Raw genomic sequence first — 7,423 nt, 5'->3', positions numbered from 1 at the left:
ACCATGTTGACCAGGATGGTCTCGATCTCTTAACCTCGTGATCCACCCGCCTCGGCCTCCCAAAGTGCTGGGATTACAGGCTTGAGCCACCGCGCCCGGCGATAAATATGTTTTAATGACACTTTTACTGTCCTAAATTGAAATTCATAGATAAGGCTCACCCCTGTAATCCCAGCACTTTGGGAGACTGAGGCAGGCCGATCACTTGAGCTCAGGGGTTAGAGACCAGCCTGGCCTGGCCAGCATGGTGAAACCCCGTCTCTACTAAAAATACAAAAATTAGCTTGGTATGGTGGTGTGCACCTGTAATCCCAGTTGATACACCAAAATTGCTTGAACCTGGGAGGCAGAGGCTGCAGTGAACCAAGATCACGCCACTGCACTCCAGCCTGGGTGGCAGAGCAAGACTCTCTCTCAAAAAAAGGAAAGAGAGAGAGAGAGGAGGGAGAGAGGGAGGGAGGAAGGAAGAAAGTCATAGATGTTATAACCTACCTATATATACAACTTAAAAAAAGCAAAATGCTTCCCTTTCTGTAATGTAAAGGGGAAATTAAAGAAAAATAACTTTCAATAAAATAACATAAACAGTATTTTAATGTGTGAGTGCCAAGGCCCTACTACCCTAGAAGTCTTGATGGAGTAGGCAGATGCTTCCACCTATCCACAGAACCACGGGATGGAACTGCTACGAACACAGGCTGATCCAGGTGCTGAGTTGGTGACTCAACTACCTCCAACATGTTGTTGTCAATGAAGTGATTTAACAAAATGTTGAACAACTCTTGGTAGCAAAGTTAATTATCCCTAAATTTACACAGAACTGTAATTGCATTCCTAGAAAGTTCACTGCATATTAAAAAAAAAAAAATTTATACTGTATTGAGTTCTAGGCTCAGATAATTAAACACAGGTTTTCACTACATGAATGTCCTAGGGGACTTTTGAGAATCTGGGTGAGGAACGATTCTTCAACATGTAGGTAGTGCTTTGAAGAATATCTTACATCTCTGCCCCACCCATAAATGCCAATAGTGCCCCTTCCCTTAGCATAATTACAAACATAAAATCCGCACATTTTCAAAATGCTCCCTAGTGAATGGCTGAGAATCCCAGAGTTAGAAAATGTGCAGAAAAAAATGGAGAAGACAGTGGGGCCAAATTTCTAACCACTCAAAATGACAGCCACCTCTCCTCTGAGTGGTCTGTCCACTCAGCAGGGCAGAAGTAAATAAAGGTATCAATTAAAATAAAGTTATTAACATCATGAGGATGAGAAGTTTCCCAGACTGGTGGGGAAGAAGAATTTCCTTACTCTGTGCGGTGCCTACAGTCTAGTTCAGCTGTCTGTCTTTCTGGACGCCTTCTTTCTGTAGCCTGTATGGTCCTGGCAAGGCTGTGCTCAGAGGGTTGACACCCTTTCTAGATCCTTCGCAGTCTCAGCAGGGCCATTCTGTAGGGCAGTATCTGAGCAGGTACACTCATGGGAGCATACAAACAAGGTCTCAGCATCCTTATCTAGGTGCAGTGGTCCTAGATACTCAGAAGGCTGAGGAGGGAAGATCATTTGAGTCCAGTGGTTTGAGACTGTAGTGAACTATGATTGTGCCACTCTACTCCAGCCTGGGTAACAAGGCAAGACCCTATCTCTTAAATAGAAAGAAAAAGGCCGAGTGGGGAGGCTCATGCCTATAATCCCAGAACTTTGGGAGGCCGAGGTGGGTGGATCACCTGAGGTCAGGAGTTTGAGACCAGCCTGGCCAACATGGTGAAACCTTATCTCTACTAAAAATACAAAAATTAGCTGGGCATGGTGGTGCACGCTTGTAATCCCAGCTACTCAGAGCCTGAGGTGGAGGTTGCAGTGAGCCAAGATCATGCCATTGTACTCCAGCCTGAGCAACAAGAGTGAAACTCCATCTCAAAGAAAAAAAAAGATAAACATCATTTGGCTGGAGTGCAGTGGCGTGATCTCACCTCCCAGGTTCAAGCATTTCTCTTGCTTCAGCCTCCCAAGTAGCTGGGATTACAGGTGCCGCCATCACACCCTGCTAATTTTTGCATTTTTGGTAGAGATGGTGTTTCATCATGTTGGCCAAGTTGGTCTCAAACTCCTGACCTCAGGTGATCCGCCTGCCTTGGCCTCCCAAAGTACTGAGATTACAGGTGTGAGCCACCGTGCCTGGCCTGATCTTTACCTTTATTTAGTCTTTTATTCAGGCAACTTGTTATTGAAAGTCTCACCCAAACTGAGAGATATGGAAGGAAGAATCCCCCTGGAAAAGAAGAGTATGAAACTGAAAGCTATCTCAGTGATATTTATTGCGATACTGCTAAGGTTAAATTGAAAAAGAAAATAACTTCAATATCCAAATCACCAAGTATTACTTTAGTAAATTGGAATGTACCCATTTAAAGGAATAACTATAAAAACATACTTAAGGCTGGGCGAGGTGGCTCACACCTGTAATTCCAGTACTTTAGAAGGCCGAAGCAGGTGGATTACTTGAGATCAGGAGTTCAAGACCAACATGGACAACATGGCAAAAACCAGTTTCTACTAAAAATACAAAAATTAGCTAGCCGTGGTGGTAGGTGCCTGCAATCCCAGCTACTGGGGAGGCTGAGGCAGAAGAATCACTTGAACCCAGGAGGCAGAGGTTGCAGTGAGCCAAGATCGTGCCACTGCACTCCAGCCTAGGCGACAGAGCAAGACTCTATCTCAAAAAAGGGAGGAAAAAGATGCATCAAAATGTTAAAAAGGATTGCCTCTGGGCCATTAATTATTGCATACTTCTCTCTCTCTCTTTTTTTTTCTTTGAGACAGAGTCTCTGTTGCCAGGCTAGAGTGCAATGTAGCCTGATCTCCGCTCACTGCAACCTCCACCTTCTGGGTTCAAGTGATTCTCCTTCCTTGGCTTCCTGAGTAGCTGTTACTACAGGTGCCAGCCACCAAGCCCAGCTAATTTTTGTATTTTTAGTACAGACCAGTTTTCACCATGTCGGCCATGCTGGTCTCGAACTCCTGACCTCGTGATCCACCTGCCTCAGCTCCCAAAGTGCTTTTTTTTTTTTTTTAGACAAACTTTTGCTCTTGTTGCCCAGGTTGCAGTGCAATGGCATGATCTCGGCTCACTGCAACCTCTGTCTCATTGGTTCAAGCGATTCCCCTGTCTCCTGCCTCAGCGTCCCCAGTAGCTGGGATTTCAGGTGCCTGCCACCAAGCCCAATTAATTTTTGTATTTTTAGTAGAAACGTGGTTTCACCACGTGGGCCAGGTTGGTTTGGAACTCCTGACCTCAGGTGACCCACCTGCCTCGCCCTCCCAAAGTCTGAGATTACATGTGCCCCGTCTGCATACTTTTCTTTTGTCATATTTGTTGTTCAACTTTTGTTCAAATTTTTTACAAGCGTCTCCTGTATATATCATTCTTTAATTGATTTATAAAGGTATAAAAGAAAATCCTCCTGAGACAATTGAATCAGTATAGCTAAAATCTGTTATTTCTTCGGGCGGCAGAGGCATTTGAAGGGTATGGACAGGGCCTCTAATTACATTCACTCTACAAACCACTCACCTTTTTCCACCAGTAGCCACAACTTGCCCCTTTCACATCTCAATGTTACTGCCAGGATTCCTGGCCATAGTTTTCAGAGTATTTATAAAGGTCCTTCCAGAACCACTACTTGAGTATCCTAATTCTATCCTCCTCACAGTCTACTTTCTTCTTTTCCATCAAGCACAAAACTTCTTTCCTCTGGAAAGCTGCCTGGGCTTGATCCCATCCTTCTCTCACTTCTGTACAATTTGTGCCTTGGCAATGCCATCTCCTTTTGCAGTTTTTGACTGTTTTTCATGGAGATAGTGGCGTTCCTACTCAGATTACTAGAGAATGACAAATCTTATTCATTTTGGTTCCCATACTTTCTTTCCACTTCCTTTTTCTTCTGCCTCATCTTCCATCCACCCCTGAGAGCATATAGCCCAGAATTTAGCACCCTGGGAGCCCTGAAAACGTATTAACAAAAGTAGTTCAATGTATTGATGATCAGCTAGTAATAGGTGTCTTTTGGGGGTATCTCATTAAATTCTCACCTAACCACACAGAGTGGATATTCACGTTCTATACTGAACCTAGTAAACTACCATTTAAAGAAAATAAGAAGCAAATCAGAGGTCACACAGCTATAAAGCTGATAGAGCCAACATTTAAACTTAAGTTCACTGCCCTATTTCCAAATTCTTTCTACTGCATTCAGAGGCTTAGTTTTGAGGCTCCTCTCCCACCCAGCTCCCACTCCAAGGCATTTTCTATCAAAGGTCAAACTGCTGTTGTTTTCTCTCATCTGAAGCAGTGGTGATCACTGGATGAATGGAAGATGTGCATGTCCTCTTGGGTTAGGATGAAGAACCTGTCTTTAGGGAGAGTTTTCTGTCCTATGACAGCTCTTGCTGTTTAGAAAAATGTATGGGGCAAAGGTTTATTATTCAAACATGAAGTGTTTTACACTCTGGGTTTCACTCTGGCTTTCTAATGAGGGCTTGAACTCTTTCTGTCATATTTAATATCACTAAAATAGGATATTTTCATGAAACTGTTTGATCCTTCCCCTCAGTTTCCATGTGTGTGTTTTCTTTCTTCTCATCTTGATAAGTACAGGCACTCAGAATCACTGGGCCAGAAAGAAGTAAGGGAGTAAGGGAAAATCTTTCTTTAATAACCCCTCTCTATTGCTCCTCACACACAATTCTAGTTTGGTTGCTGTCTTCGTCTGTTTGGGCTGCTATAACAAAATGCCTTACACTGGGTAACTTATGAACAACAGAAATATATTTCTGACAGTTCTGGAGACTGGGAACCCCAAGATTAAGGCAGTGGCAGATTCAGTGTCTGGTGATGGCTGGCTTCCTCATAGACTGCCTTCTAGCTGTGTTTTTACATGGTGGAAGGAGCAAACAATCTCCCTGGGGCCTCTTTTATAAGGGCACTAATCTCATTCGCAAAAGTCCTCACCACTTAATACCACTGCATTAGGGATTAGGTTTTAGAACATGAATTTTGGGGGAACACAAAAATACAGACCATAGCAATTATACATTCTTGGCATTTCTAGCCTTGGTTCATTGTGTCAATAAAAGGAAATAGGGGCCGGGCACAGTGGCTTACACCTGTAATCCCAGCATTTTGGGAGACCAAGGCAGGTGGATCACCTGAGGCCGGGAGTTCAAGACCAGCCTGACCAATGTGGAGAAACCTCATCTCTACTAAAATTACAAAATTAGCCAGGCATGGTGGCACATGCCTATAATCCCAGCTACTCAGGAGGCTGAGACAGGAGAATTGCTTGAACCCCAGTGGCAGAGGTTGCAATGAGCTGAAATGGCGCCTTTGCACTCCAGCCTGGGCAACAAGAACAAAATTCCATCTCAAAAAAAAAAAAGGAAATAGGAAGCTTATGTCTATCATGTCTGTACAGGTGAGCCCAGTTTGGGAGTCACAAAACTTCAGTGAAATTAAAAAGCCACACTATAAATACCTGCACTAGCACTTACCACCCTCACCCGCAAGAAGCCCTGAGGTAGTGGGGAGCTATCCTCGCCTCAGAAGTGCTCAGAGCCAATAACCAGATTATAACATTGACACTGCGAAGTTGCCTCTAGAAATAATTTCTCTGTAAGTACACCTTTGTATGGTAAGTGAAGTAACATAATGGAATTAAATGCTAGATTAACCTAAGCAACAAAAAGGAAAATAGAAAGCTTCTTTGTCCATTCGTCTACAGGGTAATGAGGTCAGGTTAACAGACTCAGAAAAGGTTCAGCTCTCAAAAACACAAATTTAGTGAGCATTTCTACTCCTGGAACTATAACATACTTGGATTTTTGAAGATTTCAAAATAAGCATTATATTTAATTAAACATGTATAATTAAGTATATGCTGGTATGAATATCTATAAATAATTATTCATACTAATCTGAAAAACCTATGCGTCATAATGTATGTATGTAATTGGTTGATATGGGTTTTGTTTGTTCATTTTGCTGTAACAGATTTCTCTCTCTCATTATATTCTGTTCAAGTACCTAGAATAATTATTCACTGATTCAAAGTACACTAATCAAATAATACTCAGAGTAAAAACAAATATCACCCAGATTTTTCTATTAGAAACTGCCCAATACTTGAAAATCTATCCTTTAATGTGTGTGCAAGACCAAAGCCCATAATAAGCACAATCATATTTTCACATTAAATCCTGGCTATTTACACTAGGCGAAGTAAAGAAAGGCTATACATAGCTTCATATCTCATTTGCCACAAAATGAATGCAATTCAGGCCAGGTTTTGCCACAAAATGAATTACAAACAAAATTTTGGTTTTCAGAGTATTGTGGACTTTGGAATTACAGAAAGGGATATATGAAACTAAGTTTATAAACATGAGGAGATGTTTACAGATATATGTTTTAGAAGTCAAATGAACAAATCTGAGGCAACAGACTAGAAATTCAATTCAGGGAAATAAGGTAAAAAGGCCAGTAAGAGGATTGGGCACGGTGGCTCACACCTATAATCCTAGTACTTTGGGAGGTTGAGGCGGGTGAATTGCTTGAGCTCAGAAGTTTGAAACCAGCCTGGGCAACATGGCAAAACCCAGTTTCTACCAAAAATACAAAAAATTAGCCAGGCGTGGTGGCAGGCACCTGTAATCCCAGCTACAGAGGAGACTGAGGCAGGAAAATTGCTTGAACCTGGGAGGCGAAGGTTGCAGTGAGTTTAGATCACACCACTGCATTCCAGCATGGGCCGCAGAGCAAGATTCCGTCTCAAAATAAATAAATAAACAAATAAATAAATAAATAAAATTTTAAAATGCCAGTAAGGATCCCCATAAAGCCAATATATGAAAACCTGACCATGTCACATCATGACCCTATTACAGCGGGTCAGTTGAGTCTTGCCCTAGTCCAGAGAACCAAAGAAACCACTGAATGCTGGCAGAAGGAAAGCCTGGAACAGACGTGAAGCAATCTTGGTTTTTAGCAATTGAGAGTAAACAAACACCTGCTGGGTTTACTCTTTTTTTTCCTGTCTTTTGAAGCCATCACTCTAAAGATCTAAAAAGCAGACATGACTCATATACACCTTCAGATGCTTTCAGTATTTGTTACACTTAGATCTGCACAGAAACTGAATGTTTTATTGGTGCATAATTTCCAAAGAATTCTCACATTAGCTCTCCTAATTCTTTTGGTTGTTTGTACATGGTAATATCTCCATTTGTCATATGAGAAAACTGAAGCTCAGAAAGTTTAAATGACCTTCCTAAGATTACACAGCCAATAAATGCCAGAGCTTAGTCTGAAAGTCAAGTCTCAGGTCCTTCGCCCCCTCACTCACAGTGCTCCAGCCATGGTAGTCT

The sequence above is a fragment of the Cebus imitator genome, unplaced genomic scaffold, assembly GCF_001604975.1.
Source record: "Cebus imitator isolate Cc_AM_T3 unplaced genomic scaffold, Cebus_imitator-1.0 Scaffold440, whole genome shotgun sequence".
Classification (NCBI taxonomy): domain Eukaryota; kingdom Metazoa; phylum Chordata; class Mammalia; order Primates; family Cebidae; genus Cebus; species Cebus imitator.
This window is presented reverse-complemented; position numbering follows the sequence as displayed.